The following is a 21,366-nucleotide window of genomic DNA, read 5'->3' as shown; positions in this document are numbered from 1 at the left end:
AAATATATGATTCCATCATTAATTTTGTATACAAAATGCTCATTACTCTTTTATGAATTTTATTTCAAATTATAATTTATATTAGAAAACAAGTTATTATTCTTAAGCGTGTATTGGTAAATATTGACCTAGAATTTTTTTATTGGTAATTTCGTGGTAGGTGCAGATTGAGTATAGTTAAAAGCAGGTGTATCGCTTAGAAAGTATGTTTCCTTGCAAATTATTAGCACTGCAATAATTGTCAAAGAATAAATTATTGAGCTGGAATTTAGAGTGGTAACTTTCGTAGTGGTTGCTGGTATTGGAGTATGAGTGTTCTTTGGAGTACGGTTGAATTGATAATCTGAAATTTTTTTTATATAGTTTTGATGTAATAATATTAAAAATAAATTTTAAAAATAAAAAAATATTATTTTAATATATTTTATAACAAAAATATTTTAAAACACAATATTTACCGTACTTCTAAATACTTTTTTATTTCTTACTTTATAGCAATTAATAACTTTATTAATTTAACAAGCAGAGTAATTCTGAAATGTGTAGTGCAACTAGTTAGGTTTTGAATTTATTTCCTAGAAATCATCAGTTCGAGTCCTACAAACTTCAAGGTTATTAGAAGTGATATTTCGTTGATAAGTGTCTACGGTCAACCAAATTATTTCTATTCTGTACAGTAGAAGTGATATTTCGTTGATAAGTGAGAATCTTAGAGTAAAGTTTGTTTATGCTTAACAAAGACTTAATAAGTCAGTCAATCAAGATAGAAAACATACTCAAATCAGATAATTTACTTGTTATTTTTGAATTATTTACTTGATTTTACTAGTTATATTTAGCTATTATATAAATAGTTGATGTTTTATTTTTTAAAATAATTTTAAAAATAATTGAATTTCTTTTACAATTTAAAATTATAATTTCAGAAATTTAAAAATTCTAATTCTTTTAGCTTTCTTACCAATACTTTGCAATTAAAAATCAGTCCATGACAGTTTTTCTAATAATATACAGAAAAAGAACAAGGAATTTGGAGTGGTAATTTCGCGGTGGTTGCAACACCTGAGTCCCACGTGTTAAGATTTTTGAGGTCGAACAGGATACTGCTAAAAAATATTTTGCCTCAACAACCTTTCTATCAAGGGGCCATATGATTTTGCAAATTTAATGCAGTGGAGACTCATGAGTACTTGCAAATTAACAAATTAATTTTTAAAATGAATATTTAAAAGATGAAATTAAAAAAAAATTAATTTATATTAAAATTTTAAATTTATAATCTTAGATAGTAACTAAATCGAAAAAACTATATATGTAAAGCAACTATTTAAAAACTTAGCTTTACCCGATGGGTTAACTTGTGTTCCAGGTGACCCTTGGCTTAAACCGGCCTAAGTTTCAAAAGAAATTGAAAGAGAATTGATCAAATGTAATATGAACAAAATTTGGGTTGACCAATGTTTCAATTAATTGTAAAAAAATATAACCAAAACAGGGTCAAAACTCATTACTATTTTTTAAAAAAAATTGGTATCATTTTGGCTTTTTATAAAACAAAAAGATTTTGTTGACTTAGGTTAACTCGAGTCAACCTAATCGACTTGTGACTCAATAATTGTCCCGGATTGACTTTTGGGTAGGGTTTAGAAAAAATGGGAAAAATAAATGAGACCAAATCCCAATTAATGAAATATTGAATAAAATTTAAAAAAAAATAAAGAATAAAAAAATAGCAATTAAAAAAATAAGAACATCATTTGAAAAAAAGAATTGAGAGGATAAACTAAAATTTTGAATTGAAGGGCAAAATTAAAAAAAAAATCAAATTACCAAATGGATTGAAAAAAAAAAGAATGAAGACTAATTTTTTTTTTAAAAAAAAAAACAATCAAGATTATGGATCTAAGGATGAAATTGAAAACAAATCAAAATTTGATAAAAAGGTTAAGAATCAAAATTAAAAATTAAAACATTAAGGGTCAAACCTTTTTTATATATATATATATATATATATTGAATTGAAATGCAAAATTAAAAAGAAAAATCAAATTCACAAAAAAATTCAAAAATAAATAAAAAAAACTAATTTATAACGAACTCAATAATGATGGATGAACTTTTGAAAACCAATAAAAAATAACTGAAGTTAACCCAGTCCAACTTTCAAAATTTGTGACACAATCATAAGGCGAGATCACAATGTAAAAGACAAATCCAAAAAAATAACAACGTAAAATTCTAAACCAACCAAAATAATTTGGGATAAACTTGAAATTATAAAATAAAAAAATGATTGAAAAAATGTAGATTTGAAAAGGAAGAGAACTAAATTTGATACAAAAAGAAATAAAACCAAATCATAAGGGATGAAATTGAAAAATAATTTCAATTAAAAAAATAATAAGAACAACTAAAAATAATAATCAAAAGAATAAAGATCATATTTAATATAAAAATAACAATCGACGGGTGCGGGCGACGACAACCACTTTTGAATTTTAATATTGATTTATATATTAAAATACAAAATCATCCCTAACTCCACATGAGAGTTTCAAAAAAAAATTAGCAAAAAATCTAAAATGACCTTACAATCCATAGTAGAGAGAGTTTATTTTTTAGGGACATTTAAGTAATTGACATGCATAAAAAAATAAAAAAATTGTAAAGCCCCTAAACCAAAAGAAATTTTTTTAAGGGTTATTTGATAATTATAGTATAGAAAAAAATGTAAAATTACTAATTAATATTTTTCTTTAATGTAATTACTAATAAACTAAAAACGATTTTTTAAGGATTTTTCAGAGAATGAAAAACTGACCTTTAGTATAGTTTCCTTTGCGCTTTTTATTTATTTCTCTCTCTCTATAGTGGAAGTTTGAAAAACTTTCTGACAATAATACACTTTCACACTTGGGCCGTGTTTGATTGCAGGAAAGTGAATTCCTGGGATTCACTTTCTTTGTTTTTCCATGTTTGGCAGCAATATAAGAAAATAGTCAAAGAAAACTGAATTCCGGTCAACATTTTAGAGCCGTTTTATTAAAGGAAAGTGTTTTCCTTCTGATAAAGAAAGGAAAACACTTTCCTTTTTTCAGTAGGGCTCCGTTCACATATCACACAATCTCTCTCTCATCAAAAACGTTTGGAAGCAAAAACAATTACAGAAACATTCACTGGACAATTGAAGCATTTTGCTTGAACAAGTTTAGGTATTTTTTTCCCTCTATTTCCTTTATATTTGTATCTGCTTCATAGATCTGTGTAAAAATTATAGCATTCCATTTCCATAAATTTGTTACCCATCATAAATTTTCCATAACATTTCCATAACACAGCAAAAATTCATCACGCAAGCCACGAAAAACACAATTTTTCCATGACAGTTTTCTTCAAAAACCACTCACATTCGGCAGTTTTATTCTAACCAAACAAACCAATTCAAGGCACTTGAAAATCCCCAAACTATGTTAATCAATCTTCCCCAGCAAAAAGCAGCCCCTCCCTGTTACCCCATCCCCGGATCCAGCCCCTCCCTTGCTCTATTTTTTTTTAACAGTAGCCGGGGGAGAGAGAGGAGAACTGGGAAGGAGGAGCCCTGTTGCCCCTTAACACTTTGTCCTGCATCTGTGTTGAATATGTGCTTCTTTGTGCACAAATGGCGAGAGATACAGAGAGGGAACCGGGGCATGAGAGAAACCGAGAGGGAGAGGGAACAGGGGGAATCGTCGACCGAGAGGGAGAGGGAGAGGGAACATGGAACAGGGAACAGGGGAATGGGAGAGGGGAATCGACCGAGAGGGAGGGAGAATGGGAGAGGGGAATGGAATTAATTTGATAAAGGAAGCTTTGAAGGAATTAATTTGATACGAAGTCAGGGGAAGGAAGCTTTGAAGGAATTAATTTGATACTTGTGAAGTCAGGGGAAGGAAGCTTTGAAGGAATTAATTTTTGTGTTTGTGCGAGAGTTAATGAGGGGAATTACATATGGTCATATGATTATTGTGAATAATTATATCATTACCGTGTGAAGTAGGATGCTTAAATACATGTTACATTAATAAGGGGGAATTATAAGAATAATAAACATAAATTTGTGTTTTAGTTTGCTTTGATTAATATATGATTAGTGTTTGATTATATTTCTTATGAATTGTACAATAAGAAATATATGGATACTTTTGTTTCTAAAATGTTGTACAATGAACTAAAAAATTGCATATTCTAAACTTTATGAACATGCATATCCCAATCATGACAATTTTCTCAACAAAAAAATTATCCAAAAAACCTATCAAAATATTTTTTCAATCTATTTATCTTTTAAACAAAACTTCATACCAAAAAAAAAACCAAATATATAAGAAAAAAAAATATAGTAATAGGTTTTACTTAAAAAATATTTCACAAGCTTATTTTTATATAATATGATATGACATATATAGTTATATTTTATAAAATAAGCTATGTATGAATATATATTATAATAAAAAAATTCATCATTATACTTTTTAGATTTTATTCTTTTATTGCAAGTGATTAAATATTTATATTAAATATTTTATATATATTAGATATACTTGAAAGAAAAATAATTCATTAATAAATTATTTTCCAGTTCATTTTCCATAATATAACTAAACACTGGAAAGTGTTTTCCAGTTCATTTTTTATAATACTACCAAACATCAGAAAATACTTTTTCAGAATTTACTTTCCAAAAATTCACTTTTTCCAGAATTTATTTTTTAAAAAAAAACAACTTTCTTACAAACAAACGGAGCCTTGAAATGTCTTTCTGCGTTCCTTCCAACAATGCCAAGAAGCTAAACAGTACGGCGAAGTGATAGGATGGTGATGGTCCTGATGGACTGCTACTGCTTTTGCTCCTCACCAATATGTCAATACCAAAAACTTAGTGCTATTTTCCACATCAACAGATTAGATTACATAGTTACCTAACAAATAATAAAATCAATACCCTCAAACTCTTTTTTTTTTTGCATTAATATACTCTTTTTACTGTAAATTAATACCCAATTACTTTTTTTTATATGAAAAAGGGTTGAATTAATTTTTTTCAAGTATTTTGTTTTTTTTTTAATTTGTTTTTCATGGCATGTTTCATTTTGGTGTTTTTAAGATTAATTGGTTTTAAATTTCTTTTTACATAGTTTTTTTATGATTTTTTTCTAAAATCCCAGCTATATTATTATCAGTTATTCATTTTTATCATTTCAAGAGATTTTATTATTCTACGACCATGATGCTAAATTACGAAACTGCTAGCTTTAAGACGCGTCCGAAAAAGGCAGCAGCTTCTTTCTTGATGGGCCTTGCCATAAGGAAACCTGTGGTGGAGCATCATGGTCGTAGAGAGTATTTGTTGCTGTAATTATTTCTGAAATAAATTATAAAAAACAAGTAAATGATAAAATATAATTTTTGTTTGTGGGACTTAGTATAATTTGCATTTTACAGGGCAATCAAAAACAGCTTGAAGCTAATTTTTTTTTTATCTCAACTGTTCCAGTCGGATCCGGTAAAATAAAAGTAAAATCAATTTTTTTATTTGTAATTGTATTTTATTCGAAAAACTAATGTTTAACATTATTCAATGACACTACATAAATTAAAAGGAGATCGCATGATGACGTAACATTTACAGAATTTGATCGCAATCCCAATTTTGTTCCTGATGATATTTTACCTGATGTTGTTGCACCGCTTAAAAAATCATGGAAACTGTAATTCTTGTCGAATGAATTTCGTACATAATAGAATTGTAGATATTTTAATGAAACAATAAAAAATATTTTATATAAAGTATTATTTATTTCATGATATAATAACATTAGTTAAATCTATAATATTTAAATTAAAAACTATAATATTTTTTAATGATACTTCAAACTACTTTTAAATCCTCTAGTGTGATTCTTGTGCTAATGTGGTCTAGTGAGGGAGACCAAACTGCTTGACGGGTTGGAAAGAAAAAAAGCAACTTATGCGACCATCATTCTATATTACCAGGGGACTGGTTTGAAAAGTGGACTAGGTTTATCGTTTGGGGAAGATAATTTTGTCCTTCCCTTTTGTTTCCTCTAAAAACATAAAGTTAATTATAATTAATTAATAATTCGAACAATCTCAAGCATGCTTAATTTAATATAATTTCATTTCAAAAAATGCAACTATTGAAAAAATTATCCATCTAAAAAATTAAACTATTAAAATAAACTCTAAAATATAATTTATATTATTTTTTAATATACTTCCTTAAGTAAATCCCTTTTAATTGAAACCTACACAATTACAGATTGAAATTTACTGATGTGACTTAAAGTTTCCATGATAAAAAAAAAAAAGTTTCTTGCAAATTATTAGCCAAGCAATAATTGTCAAAGAGCAAGCAATAATTGTCAAAGAGTTTTTAGAGTGGTAATTTAATTCGTGGTGGTTGCTGAGGGAGGATGGTATGTACTTTTGGAGTTCAGTAAAATCATATTTTTAAAATATTTCATTTTTTTTAATTGTTTTTAATTATTTTTTTATTATTATGATGTATTGATGTTAAAATTGCTTTTTTAAAAAAAATATTATTTTAATATATTTCAAAAATACTTTAAAATATAATATTTATGTCCATAACATATTTATTATCAAAGAGCAAGCAATATTTATTCTTCACATAGGAGAAGGAGAAAGGATATGCTTTCTATTCATTTGCAGGAGAGAGCACCACGAATTTCGAGTCAAAGCAAGTCAGAAGTAGTAAAAGTTAGAAAAATTATATTTATTTATTTATGGTATTATCACATTAAAATAATTAAAAAATATAAAAAAGCATTTTTAAACAAATAAAAATTAAAATTTAATAAAAAAATTGGTTTCCAACCCATATAATATCTACAAGCTTTTTTAAAAACATATTATTAGAATAAAGTTTGTTTATGCTATTTATATTAGCAAATACTTAGTAAATCGGTCAATCAAGATAAAAAACAAACTGGAATCATATTGAGAAAATATCTCTATTTTCTTGTTATTTTTGGATTAATTACTTCACTAGTTATTTTTTATTTATTTTAATAGATTCATTTAGCTATTATATAAATAGTTGATGCTATTATTTTTTCAAATTATATACAGTATAAAGTACTAGGAAATTTCTTTTGTGAATTAATAGAAATTTCAAGTCGATTTTTATTTGGACCCATCAAATAATACATTCAAGTTAAATCAGTCAAGTCAGGACCCAAAACAGTCCGTGCATTATCAATTCATTCAAAAGAGTTGTACAATATTTTTATTATTTGTTTTAGGAGAGACTCTTTAACAATATAAAAACTATATATTAAAACCTAGCATTATGCAATTCTAATACTATATTTTTATAATGTAATTGTAATTAAGTTTTTAGAAATCTTAGAAAAAGATTCTATATCTCTTTCTTATTCTCTAATTTCACCTATTTTTTATATTTATTAAGAACATTTTATTTATTTATTTCTGTGTTTTCTGTTTTTTTATTAAGAATGTTTTAATTCATTCTATTCTTTGGCTAGATATATCAGAATACAATATTCGATCTAATTCTTATTTTCTTGTTACTATCCTCAATTGGCTAAAAATAAATATTTTTTTCATTTTAAAATTAAATTCCTTTTCATTTAAATAAAAGATCCAATTGAAAAAGCTAGTTAATGGCTTCTTTCAAATAAATTCAAAGGATGTACCATATATATTATGATATTTAAAAACCTCAATTTAGTTTCAAAATATAAGATTCCATCCCATCATATTATGTTGTGTGGAATTTTTCTTGTTACATTTGTTTTTTTTTTGTTGTTTTTCTGTTTTAAGCATGTAAACTCAGTTCTTTTTAATATTTTAATATAAGAATTTTTAGGATAATAAATATTTTTCTCTATTATTTTTATTTAGTTTTGAAATTTTATTTATTTCTATTCAATATTATTAAACTTTTATATTTTTTCTATTTGAAAAGAATAATTTTTCTATTTTATTTTTTATTCAATATCATGAGGTTTTTCTACCTAAAAAGTAATAATTTTTCTATATAGTTGTTTTTATTAAAAAATAATAGTTTTTTTCTATTCAGAGAAAGAATTATCTCTTGCAAATTATTAGGTAGAAAAGGTCACTGCTATCATTTTTCTTCATCTGCATAGTTTCCACAACAACTGGGTCCACGCGTTAACATTATTGAGGCGAAAAGGTTACTTACTGCTATTATTTTTCTTCCTCTGCTATCAAACTCTTCCAAGCTATTGTTGATCAATGTGCCAAAAACACAACAGAAAATCAAGCAAAGATTTTGATTCTCCTCCATTATTCTTCTCTCTTGAACCATTCTTCTCTCTGTGCTATTACTATAACAATTTATTAAAGCAGTGTGAGACGTTGAAAACATGGGTATCATGAAGTGACATGAAAAAATCAGAAAAAATACACAAAAAATAATAAAAAAATATATAGTTAGTATTGAAATTAAACCAATAATTAAATATTATACATAAAAATTAAGTTTGAGAGTTTTTAGTTCATAATTTAAGGTTGAATAGAAAAAAAAAACCTTAAATTAGTTTAATTTGGCTGCAATTAAAAAATAAAAGTTCAAGAATGAGTTTGAAATGAATAACCAATTTAAAAAATTAATTAGAGATTTAATTGAAAAAGAAAATTGAAACTGCAATTCATTTGGCTTAAAAATAAAGATTGGAAAAATCAATGACTGAAATGAAAAAAATAAAAAAATTAAAGGTCATATTGTAATTCAGTCAATATCAAATTAAAAGAAATTAAAGGAAAAGAGTTGAAAATTGATCAAAATAAAAGAATTAAAAGTCTAGCGATGGAAGCATAAAAGGTGCTAAAATGTTGCGTTTAATATAGATCCACATGGTGTGTTTAGCATTATTTCATATGAAGAAAACCTAAAGCAAAATGATGCCTTTTCACACTAAATGAAATGGTGCGTTTTGCCTGGAAAAGGGAAGAAAAAATTTTGATATTGAAAGAAAAACAAAAATGACGTCGTTTTGTCCCTAAAATCTACAAAAATCTGGGTTTCCATAAACGTATATGGAAGGCTGCCACTTTTTCCCCTCTTTTCGACTCAATCCTCCTAGTAAACAAAAAACAACTTCCCATAATTTTGAGCGTACTATCCACGATCTTGAATAAGAAATCACATTTTCTACCCTGATCTATCCCTATGGATTGAACAATAAAGGGTTGGTGGCCAGCATTTAAGCCAGTTTCCAATCCAGAATTTCAAGTGGTAATTTCGAGTCAATGCTTAACATACCCTATAATCAGACAAATCAAATAACATATACATTGTAAAAAAAATATGAAATTGAAACTTTGAAGTAAAATAGTAAAAGTTAGAAAAATATTAAACAAACTTTTAGAGTAAAGTTCATTTATGCTTAACAAATACTTATCAAGTCAGTCGATTAAGATAGAAAACATACTCAAATCATATTGAGAAGATATATTTATTTTCTAGTTATTTTTGAATTATTTACTAGTTATTTCCGATTTATTTTATTAGATTTATTTAGCAATTATATAAATAGTTGATGTTTTATTCTTGATTTTTTTTAAAATAATTGGATGTTTTTAACAATTTAAAAATTTTAAAAACTCTAATTCTTTAGCTTTCTTGCCAATACTTTTGCAAGTCAATTAGTCAATGACAATTTTTCTAATAATGTACAAGAGAGAGCACAAGGAAATTTCCTTTGTAAATTGCTTGGAAATTTCGACCAGCAAATACTTAGCAAGTCAATGCAAGTTAATTTTTAAATTCATGTACATGAGAAAGCACCAGGAAATTTCCTTTATAATTTACTAGAAATTCTGAGTGAAATCTCCAGTCAATACAGTTGTATTATCTTCGGTCCCTAGATTTACATACCATTATCTTTATAAATATTTTCTCAATTTTTTTTAATTTAGGTTAGAATTTTTAATTTTTTTATATAGTATTATTAAATCTTTATAATTTTGTTTTTACTTAAAAAGGAATATTTTTTCTATTTAGTTGTTTTTATATATAAATTATAGTTTTGAAACGCGTTCAGCGCGACGGGTTCACCATTCTTCACTCTATGCTATTATTGTAACAATTTATTAAAGCGATGAAGACTGTTTCTTTCTAAAAACATTCAGACTTCTTCCTGTCAATCAATAATTTATGTTGTTTATTTTCAGAGCTTGATCAGTTATCGGAAGATGTACCCCTGCTCCTTATTATATAGCGAAGATTTCAGGTGTTCGATAAAGAATTTCACTATCGAAATCTGTTTTAAAATCAATACAAAATCATGTTGATTTTTTTTTTTTTTTTGATTTTGTTAAACGCAGAGCTACATATGCTATTATTGTAACAATTTATTAAAGCGATGAAGACTGCTTCTTTCTAAAAACATTCAGACTTCTTCCTGTCAATCAATCCCAATCCAAGGCAACCATGAAAGACTCTTGGGCTAAAGCAGTGCGAACATTAATTTTTAAATTTTTAAAACTTTTCAAAAATATTTTTGAAATACAAATGAAACAGGCCCTAAAACATTCTAAACATACAAAAGAAATAGGCCCTAAAATATTTTTTTTATATAATTTACATGATGTACCTAAAACCATGATATGTTTACAAATAATTAAAAAATCTCAATTTAATTATTTTTATATACGATCCCATCAATAATTGTGTAATCATGTTTTTTATCAATTTTATTTCAAACATAATTTGTGCTAGAAAATAAATCATTATTCAATATTGATGATCTATAATAAATATCGATGATTAATAATAAATATCGATCTATAATAAATATCGATGATCTATAATTGCTAATTAATCCCAGAGCGAGGTTCCAAGAACTTAAAGCAGGATTTTGTATAATTTGCACAGGAATTTCTATAATTGAACTTAATTCACTAAAAAATGCTCATTTTTCTTGCAAATTATTAGCAATGCAATAATCATAATTATAAAAGGTAAAAGGTAACAGTACGTAGAGGGAAAAAAGGCAAGGAAATTTCTCAAGCGTGTAGTGGTAAATATTGAGCTGGAATTTGGAGTGGTACTTTCGTGCTGGTTGCAGCAACTGGGTCCAGGCGTTAACATTAACGCGTTCCTTTCGTGGTGGTTGCAACGACTTGAGCTGGATCAGATGAGCTGGACATCACAGAGCGTCTGCCCCTACTTTATTGTTCTGTCTTGAACCGTTCCTCTCTCTGTGCTCTTGCTGTAACAATCTATTAAAACAGTGTAAAACGTGGAAAACATGGGTATCATGAAGTTTCATGCATGCTATTATTTATTAACTTCGGTCCTTTCTTGTGTTATTATTTATTAACTTTAGTGTGACGTATTTTACCAAGCACAAAAGACTTCTTAACTTTAGAATTTATACATAACAGTTACACAGTATTTTTTCAACTTTTAATTGATTCAATTTCTATTTTATTTTTCATTCAATAATATTATGAGGCTAATCTAGTTTTTTATTTAAAAAATAATAATTTTTCTATTTAGTTGTTTCTATTTATATATATATATATATATATATATATATATATATAAACTGTAGTAATAGTATTTGGAAATATACTCTGATATTTTGATGATTTAATAAAGAGATTTCTATAAGAGATTATATACTATGCTTAGAGTTTTCTCAAGCCCTTTTCAGAGAAAGAATATTATTTCTTGCAAATTATTAGCAATGCAATAATTATAATTATAAAAGATAAAAAGGTAACACGTACAGGGAAAGAAAAAAGCAAGGAAATTTCTCAAGCTCGTATTGGCAAATATTGAGCTGGAATTTACTTATTGGTAATTTCGTGGCAATTGAGAAAGTATGTTTTCTTGCAAATTATTAGAAATGCAAAGAGCGAGCATTATATAATTGCTAAAGAATAAATTTAGAGTTGTAATTTCATGGTCGTTGCTATTAAAGCAGTTGAAACGTTGACATGAAGTATTGTGCATGGTAGGGGTAATAAAAAAAGAAAATGAACGAAGGAGATTAGTGATGATTTCAATTATCTAATATAATTACACAAAACCCTCTTTTAATTAATATTTGTAAAACTATGGACTATAATTATTAAATTCAGACCAACCCAGTAAATCTACTCAAAACCTACTGTACATTAGAAATAATATTTCATGCTGTACATTAAAAATAATATTTTATTAAATCTACTCAGAACCTGCTGTACATTAGAAATAATATTTCATTAATAAGTAAAGAAATATCAAACAGACTCTTAGAGTAAAGTTCATTTATGCTTTGCGAAGATTTAGAAAGTCAATCAAACAAGATAGATTACATACTCGAATCAGACCTAGAAAATATATTTATTTTCTTGTTATTTTTGGATTATTTGCTTGATTTTACTAGTTATTCTTGATTTATTGTAATAGATTTATTTAGATATTATATAAATAGTTGATGTTTTATTTTTTAAAATAATTTTAAAATTAATGAATTTTTTTTACAATTAAAAATTATAATTTTATAAATTAAAAAACTCGAATTTTTTTTACTTTCTTACAAATACTTTGAAATTATATCAATTAATGACAGTTTTTTTAATAATATACATGGACAGATCAAGGAATTTGGAGTGGTAATTTCGTGGTGGTTGCAACAACTGGGTCCACGCGGAAAGCTACAGTACTCCACTTATTGATGCGGTGGAGACTCATGACATGTGGAAAGCTACAGTACTCCACTTGCTAAACGGCAGCATTGAAAAAACAAGATTGCTGACGCAGTGCTTTCAGAAACAATCAAGATCAAGCCATGGCTAACGATAACTGGGTCCACGCGCTAACATTATTGTTCTCTCTTGGACCGTTCTTCACTCTGTGCTCTTGCTTTCAGAAACAATCAATATCAAGCGATGGCTCACGATAACACCATTTCTCAAGCGTGTACTGCAATTTGGTTACAACAACTTGGTCCACGCGTTAACATCATTGAGGTCCACGCGTTATCATTATTGTTCTGTCTTGAACCGTTTTTTTCTCTGTTTATTTTTATGTTTTAAAAATACTTTTTAAAAAAATTAAAATTTTTTATTTTTATTTATTTTAAATTAATATTTTTTTAATATTTTTAAATCATTTTTATACTCTATATTAAAAATAATTTTTAAAAAATAAAAAAATATTATTTTGATATATTTTCAAGTGAAAAGTACTTTCAATCACAATCATATTTTCAGACAGTCTAGATGAGTCCTTAACTTTTGAATTTATGCAAAACAGTTACACTTTATTTTTTTAATTTTTTAATATTAAAAATATTATTCCACTGCTATTCTACGAAACTTCAATAATATATATATATAAACTGTAGAAATAGTATTTGAAAATAGACTTTGATATTTTGATGATTTTAGTATAATAAGCTCCTGCCACAAACATTTCCTATCCTCCAAATTACAACGTGTTTTTTAGGTTATTTTAAAAGATTTTTATTTAGTCTTTATGTTACAGAGGCCAATTCTTGGATCCTTGATTTTGCTAAAATTAATTCGATTGAGAACTGTACCACTTGTGCTCGTAGATCACCATGCTCAATTATTGTCCTTTTTGGGTAATTTAGAGGGCCAAAGGTTCTATGACAAAATATTGCATAGCATAAAATATAGTGGTTGCAACTTGCAAGTATAATCCACCTAAAATAGAATGCAAATGCCTTCAGGAGCTAACTAAAAATATTTGAGGGGCTCTAGCATACGGTTTCCAAAGAAAAGAAACACATTTAAATACATCATATAATTAATTCTAAATTTAAATCATAACAATAAAAATTGATAATAAATCAAAAAAATATTTATCAAAAAAATATTTTAAAAATTGTTATTTACAACCAGTGACCAAACTATAATTGTTTTTTAGAATTTAGTGACAAAATCATATTTTCCATAATTTCAATACGATTCTTTCTATACAATTCTTCAATATTTACCTATTATATTTCAAATATTCAAATTTTTTAAGGTATTTACTCATTACATCAAAGTATATCAATTAATCAAAGCTTCACACCAACCCATCCCTGACCTTACTCCAATTCATATTCATATACACTTATTACTGCCCACACACAAATTAATTTAAATAGATCCATATAACATCAACTAATATCATATAAGGCCTAGAATTCAACAAGCTTATATATATAAACAAATAAACCTACGACAATATTATAAACACTTTGATTAATATCTCTTTCTACATATAGACCAATGTCAAGCACATCAGCTGAACCTACCTCTAGTTTTGATTGATAAGAGGCAAATGATGCTAGTTGCTGTGGACTCATCTCTGCCATTAGCACTTCTGGTTCAGCTGATGTCTCAAGAATTTTAAATATTTTTTCTCCTTCTTCACTATCAGTTAGAACTTTTCATCCCTCTTTGAAACTCAGAAATCCTTATAAATATGAAGTGATCATGCTGATATGGAGTGGCGATGTTTTCTCTTTAGGAAAGGGAAAAAAACTAAATTAAAATATACTAATTGATGCAACATGTTGATATCACAATAGTTCTGCCGCCATTACTTAATTTCGAGAGGTAGTTGCTGATGGAGTGTAATTATAAAAAAAATTAAATTTTTTTAGAATTAATTATAATGTAGTGGCAAGACTGTGGATGCAACATGTTGTTGATACCTAAACTAAATCAGATTTATTTTTAACTATCATCTAATTTATTATTACCACATGTGTCAAAAAAATAAATATTTTTTTATAATTTACAATATTACACGTTCCTTGTAATAAAATATTTTTTTATAATTTACAATATTAATCATGTATCATGTTCAAACATAATTTATACTAGAAAATAAGCTATTATTTCATATTGTTGATCAATAACATATATTATTTAGGCTTATCTTGGAACCTCGCTTTAAAATTAATTGACGAGAATAAGAAAATCCCGTGCAAAGTATACAAAATTCATTATTAATCATCAATTTAACCTTATTTTGTTTTTTTGAAATGAACTTAATGCACTAAAAAATGCTCATCATCTTTCCATCAGATAATCTGCTAATCACAGCCTCGGGTGGAATTGTTTTTTTGTTACATTTGTTTTTTCTGATTTTAGCATATAGATTTATTCCGCATGACAAATTAGTTTTTTATAGATATAAAATATGATAAATGAGATTTTAACATCAAATTTTTTGGAATAATAAATACTTTTTTCAGTTACTTTTATTTAGTTTAGAAATTCTTTTTTTTTTCTATTCAGTACTATTAAACTTTTATATTTGTTTATTTAAAAATAATTATTTTTATATTTTATTTCTTACTCAATATTATCAAGCTTTTAAACTTTTTCTATTTAAAAAATAATAATTTCTCTATTTAGATGTTTCTATTTTTATATATATATAAACTGAAGTAATAGTCTTTAATTTGGAAATAGACTTTGATATTTGATTATTTAATAAAGAGATTCCTTTATCTACCATGCTTAGGGTTTTTTAAGCTCTTTTCAGAGAAAGAATATTATCACATTAAAATAATTTAAAATCATAAAAATATATAATTTTTAGAAAAAAAATTAAAATAAAAAAACATGATTTATAATGCGTTCTTAAATACCCTAAATACGCTCTAAAAGTGAGAAGGGATACGCTTTCTTCTTCCAAATAATCAATAATTAATGAAATATGAATCGGTCAACGAAATTATTTATATTCATGTACAGGAGAAGTAATGTTTCATTGAAAAGTGAAGAAACTTCCTCGTATTGTAGTTAACTTTGTTCCTTTCTTGTGTTATTATTTATTAACTTTAGTGTGAGGTATTTTACCAATTACAAAAGAGTCCTTAACTCTATAATTTATACAAAACAGTCGCACAGTATTTTTTTAATTTTTAAATATTAAAAATATTTTACCAACTACAAAAGAATAATTTTTATATTTTATATTTTATTCGATATTATCAGGATTTTTTAGTTTTTCTATTTAAAAAATAATAATTTTTATATTTACTTATTTTTATTTTAAAAATAATATTTTTTTTTCTATTCAGTGAAAGAATTCTCTGTTGCAAATTATTAGCAATGCAATCATTATTCTTCCTCGAGATCCTTTGCAAAGTTTCCACAACAACTGGTGGGTCCACTTGTTAACATTACTGAAGTCGAACAGGTTACTGCTAACAAAGATTTTGATTCCCCTCCATTATTGTTAACCGCTATTCTCTGTGTACGTGCACGTTAAATATTTTTTATTTAAAAATATATTAAAATAATATTTTTTAATTTTTTAATATTAACATATTAAAATATCTAAAAATACTAAAAAAATATTAATTTAAAATTAATTTTTTTAAAAATTTTATAAAAATACTTTTAAAACATAAAAACAATAACATATAAAACAATATAAAACGTTGAAAATAAGCGTGCTTGAAGTGAAATGAAGTTTCGTGCATGCTAGGTGTCATCACCCAATTTTGGGTGATTCCCCAAAATTCATTTTTTTCCAAAAAAAATAAAAAAATAAATAAAATAAAATAAAATAAAGGCTGCAAAAATAGGCGAAAATCAAGCTGCAATTTTTGGAAGAATTTCAAGGGCCAAGTGTACGCTGTTATGCCCAAAGATAGAAAAATGCAAATTCAAAGGTCAAATTAAATGAGTATTGGATGAATTTGCATGAAAATTAAGTTCAATGACATAATTAAATTTTTAATGGGTCAATTTGATTTAATCATGGGCCAAATTAAATTTTAATTATGTTCAAGAATTAATTTGGGTCCAATTGAAGGAGTTAATTAAGTGCAAGGACTTAATTATACTTTAAGCGGGTCAAAATTAATTGGAGGGCTTAATTGGTGAAAATTAAGTTTGGGAGCTTAATTTGGACTTAATTGAAAAATTGAAATTTTAAGAGACCCAATTTAATTTTTACCAAGTGAATTGATTAAATTAGGGGCCAAACACAAAACTTGAGGGACCAATTTTGAGGCCCGAAAAAATACTCTGCCTATAAATAGCAGCCTACAACTCAGAACAAGAGGGGGGCATTTTTGACAACAAAAAAAAGAAGAAAAAACCTAACCCTAACAAACTTAATCTTCTTCTCTCCTGAGGCAGCCGCCGCCCCCCCTTCCCCTTTGTTTTTTACAGATTTTTCCTTCTTCTGGCTGGCCAAAGAAACCAAGCAGCCCCATTCCCCTTTGTTTTCCTTCTTCAGCCGGTTTCCCCATTTTCTTCTTCTTTTCCAGCAGCTGCACCCGCTCCTCTTCCTCCACGCCGTTTCACCATTTCCTTCCTCCTCTCCACACGGCAGCAGCATCACCTTCCCCACAGCTGCTCCCCCCTCCATTTTCCTTCACATAAGCCGCTGCTCCCTTTTTCCAAGTTTTTCCTTCGGTTTCTCCTTCCCTAAACCAGCACCACCCACACTTCCACCGTCTCCTTCTTCCCCTGCACCCGAAGCCATCCTCTATCAACACAGCCAACAACCCACCGCCAGACCGGCCTCCATCGAAGCCAAGGCAGCCTCGGCTCTTCTTCATCCTCTGCAACCGTCACAGGCCAGCGAACCCACCATCAACCGGCCAACAGCAGCTTCCCCTCTCTCTCGGGCCAAAAATCAGAGAGCAGAAGTCTCCCTCTCCCTCACAGCAACCAGCAGCCGATCCTCAACTCCCACTCGCGGCGGCTCCTCCCACCGAGACACAGCCATCCCATCGCCACCGTAGCTTCCACCGCCAAAGACGACAGCAACCGTCGGATCCTCCATCGGCAGAAGAGAAACACACCGAGAAGGCAGAAGGCAGAGAACGGACGCAAATGGAGAGTTGAAAAAAAAACCAGATCTAAAAGTCTAACTACAACAGACTGCTTGTATTGTGTTTTTGGTTGGTTTTTGCAGGTCACTACTGGCAAAGAAGGGAAGAGAAGGAGAAGGCAGGGCAGATCCGCCCGTTCCCGGCATCAGCGGCGGCGCGTGGACCCACGCGCCGCCAGTGGCGGTGGCGCGTTGGAACACGCGCCGCCACTGTTCCTGCACACCATCCCTGCATTTTCAGGGGTTCCTTTGCAATTCTGGAGTTTTGAGGACCATTTTGTGAATTTGAAATTATTTTATGTAATTTTGTTTAATTTTGAATATTCTGTAATTTGTATTATGGAATGTAAAAAAGAAGGAAAAAAGAAAAGTAAAAAAAAGAAAGAAAGAAAAAGAAAATACAAAACAAAAACGAAAAAACAAATAAAAAATGCATGTTTGTATTTATTTCAGGAATCCTTTCAGGATGAGACGGCAAAAGAATAAAGAAGGATTTGATATTTTGATTGGATCACGGTGTAGAAGTACAAACTTGTACGGAAGTTGTATTTCTAAATTCCGATGAAAAGATAAAATTTTTAAAACTTCTTTAACACATCAAAGCCACGAAGCAGCTTACCTCAGGTAGGGTGCGTTAGGGGTGCTAATACCTTCCCTAACCACAATCAGTCTCTTACCCACGAATCTCTGACAAGACCAGTCAACTTGGGTTTCCTAGTAACCCTCAATTAAATACTAGGTGGCGACTCCAAAATCAATTCCAATTAACAGAGAGAAAACCGCCATCGCCAGGACGGGACGCCGCTCGCGGGTGTTTTCCGACGTGCGACAGAATGGCGACTCCGCTGGGGAGGTACTGTTTCTGACGATATTGGACTAAGCTTTGTGTATTTGATGTGTTCAAATTTTGCCATTTTTGTCTTGTTTTTATCCATGCATTTTTAAAAGTGTTTCATGCATCACTTGTATTTATTTTTGAAAGCACACACAAGCCTCTAAGTTAGGTGGGGAGTAGCGGTCTGCCTCATGACTTTCAGTCGGGGTTCAGATTTGTGAAAATCCAACTATGAGCTGAGTGTTTACTCGGTAATGGCGGTCACATGGTGCCCAACCATTCCTTGTAAACCCCTATACTGCCTTCATGAGAGGTGGTCACTGGGCAGCTCATAGACCCTTTTGAGACCAGGTAGAAAACCCACCCTTGTTCACATTATGAATAGAAGCTGTCCTGAGGTTTTATGTGCTATCATTTATTTGCATCGGGGCGAACCCTTCTTGAAGCATCTTGAATTCAAGATTTGTGGGCGACAGAATGATCGTCACTCCAAAAATTTTCATTGTAGAGTTTGAGCAAGAATCAATATTCTTGTTTCACCATACAAAAGTGACGATCATATGTCACCTCTCGAAGGGCAAGTTCATCATATAGATTGCATGTTCATACATTTTTTCATGCATGCACCAGAATAAAAGGTGGGTCCCCTATGAGTCTGCAACACCAAATTTTGAGCGAAAAACATGGGAGATAAAAAACGTGCTCGTCGCAGCACTCATTTTCAAAAAGAGTTGGAGTCTCTGAACAAAAGCTTGACTCGCCTCTAGCTTACTCGAGCAAAAACTGATTCCTTCCAGCTGACCTATCATCTTTGTTTAAACCCCAACAACAACTCAACCCAAAGAAACTGGGGGGCAAACATGATCAAAAGCCTCAACACAATCCGAAGGGGAATTGCACCGCAGAATGGAGCCAGTTCTTGTTCTGCTAAAAAAAAAAAAAAAAGGCCACTCCTGCTTGATCATGCCTGCAAAAATTTCTTGATTTTTTTCAACCTATTCCAATTTTTGTCGGTAATTTGGCTCAAAATACCACAAGACTTTCTCTGTCAATTGAGCCTTTCCTGTAAATAAAATCATGTGTTTTTTTGTGTTCATGCAAATAACATACTGAGCACACCTTTGTACTTACAAAACCACTGCACCAAGAGTTCTTTGGTGTTTTTCCCTTTTTCCCAAAACCAAGCATGACCCCATGTTTTCACAAGGATTTTTGGGAAATCAAAGTTTAGTACAAGAGACAGAAATCATGTTGATGTTTGTCCGAAACAAACAAGTTCTGAAAATTCGGGTGATTCCTTAGAGAGGTAACCATACACCTAGAAAATCCAGAAAAAAAACACCATGAAGTGACTCCAAAAGCTGAGTTTTGGTTGCATGAATAATGAGAAATCACTCTGCATACTCGCATGAAAGCAAGGCTTACTGATCCTAATTGCATGCATTTGAGATGAAGAAAGGCTATCTTTGATAATTCTTTCACAATGCTGAAATATATCCTTTGCAGTCCCCTTTTGAGCCTGGTAGTGTTTTTTGGAAATAACCTTGACGAGGATCACACCCCACACTGGGGGGCAAGTGCCAAAAAAATCCTTAATGATTTGAAAGTGCCCAAACAATACTGGGGGGCATAAAAGAAAATTCTCAATCATCGAAGGTGCCCATACAAAGCTGGGGGCATAAAAAAAATCTAAAGGATCCAAAATTCTGAGCATAAAAAAAAAGAGTCAATGCAATGATGCTCAAAATCAAATGAAGAAAAACAGAGAGAAAGAGCCCAAGCCCAACATTGGGGGGCACCGTGGACCATTTTACAAATCAAATCCAAGGTCCAGAAATGTATGAACAAAAGAGTTTGGGATATAAGCACTAGTGATCCTTAGTCTTAAAGTCCCTTAAACACCTTTTGAGCCTACGAATATCCTTTTCTTCATAGCCAAGAGCCCAAGCCTACATTACGTGCCTAATCAAGCCCTTTCTGATCAAAGGCGAGCAATCTGGATCGGTAGGCAATGCTTTCTCATGCAAGCCAAATCATTATTCATGCAAATAAAATGAATGCCTTGAAAGACGGTTCTCAATAACCCTTAAATTGAAATTTCAACCTTTTGTGACCAACCCGATGTCACTTCATGTTCTTCACATTTTCACCAAAATCAAAACAAAATTTTTCATCATATCTGAAAAACTCTCCATAGGAATCACTTGAATTTCTTCAGAATGAGTCTGCTTTGAATCGATGTCAAAATGATTTCTGTGTCTGGAATAGCTTTGAAATTCCAAAAATTCTGCATGAAAACAACTCCTTGTAAATTACCAAACCTTCCTTCACCTAGCCTCATCCTCAAACCTGATTTGAATACTTGGGGGCATGATCAAGCTAGAGAAGCAATTCACCAAAACACATAGGGTTGGCTCCATGATTCTCCTTCTAAGAAAATAGGAAATGTTGGGTTAAGTTGGAAATCTCTTCAGATAAGGGTTTGAGGGATAAGATGTATGTTGATGTCATATCCTGCCCAAGGGTCAAGATCACAAGATGTGACTCGAGTAAGCAAGAGCGAAAAGAGACATCAAAGCTTACTGTCAGACACTCCAACTCTTGAGAAAAGAAAGACACCATGAAGAAGAGGGGACCTATATTTCTT

This window comes from Populus nigra, chromosome 11 (assembly GCF_951802175.1).
Source record: "Populus nigra chromosome 11, ddPopNigr1.1, whole genome shotgun sequence".
In the NCBI taxonomy this organism is placed as follows: Eukaryota; Viridiplantae; Streptophyta; class Magnoliopsida; order Malpighiales; family Salicaceae; genus Populus; species Populus nigra.
The sequence above is the reverse complement of the archived record's forward strand: the minus strand, read 5'-3'. Positions refer to the sequence as shown.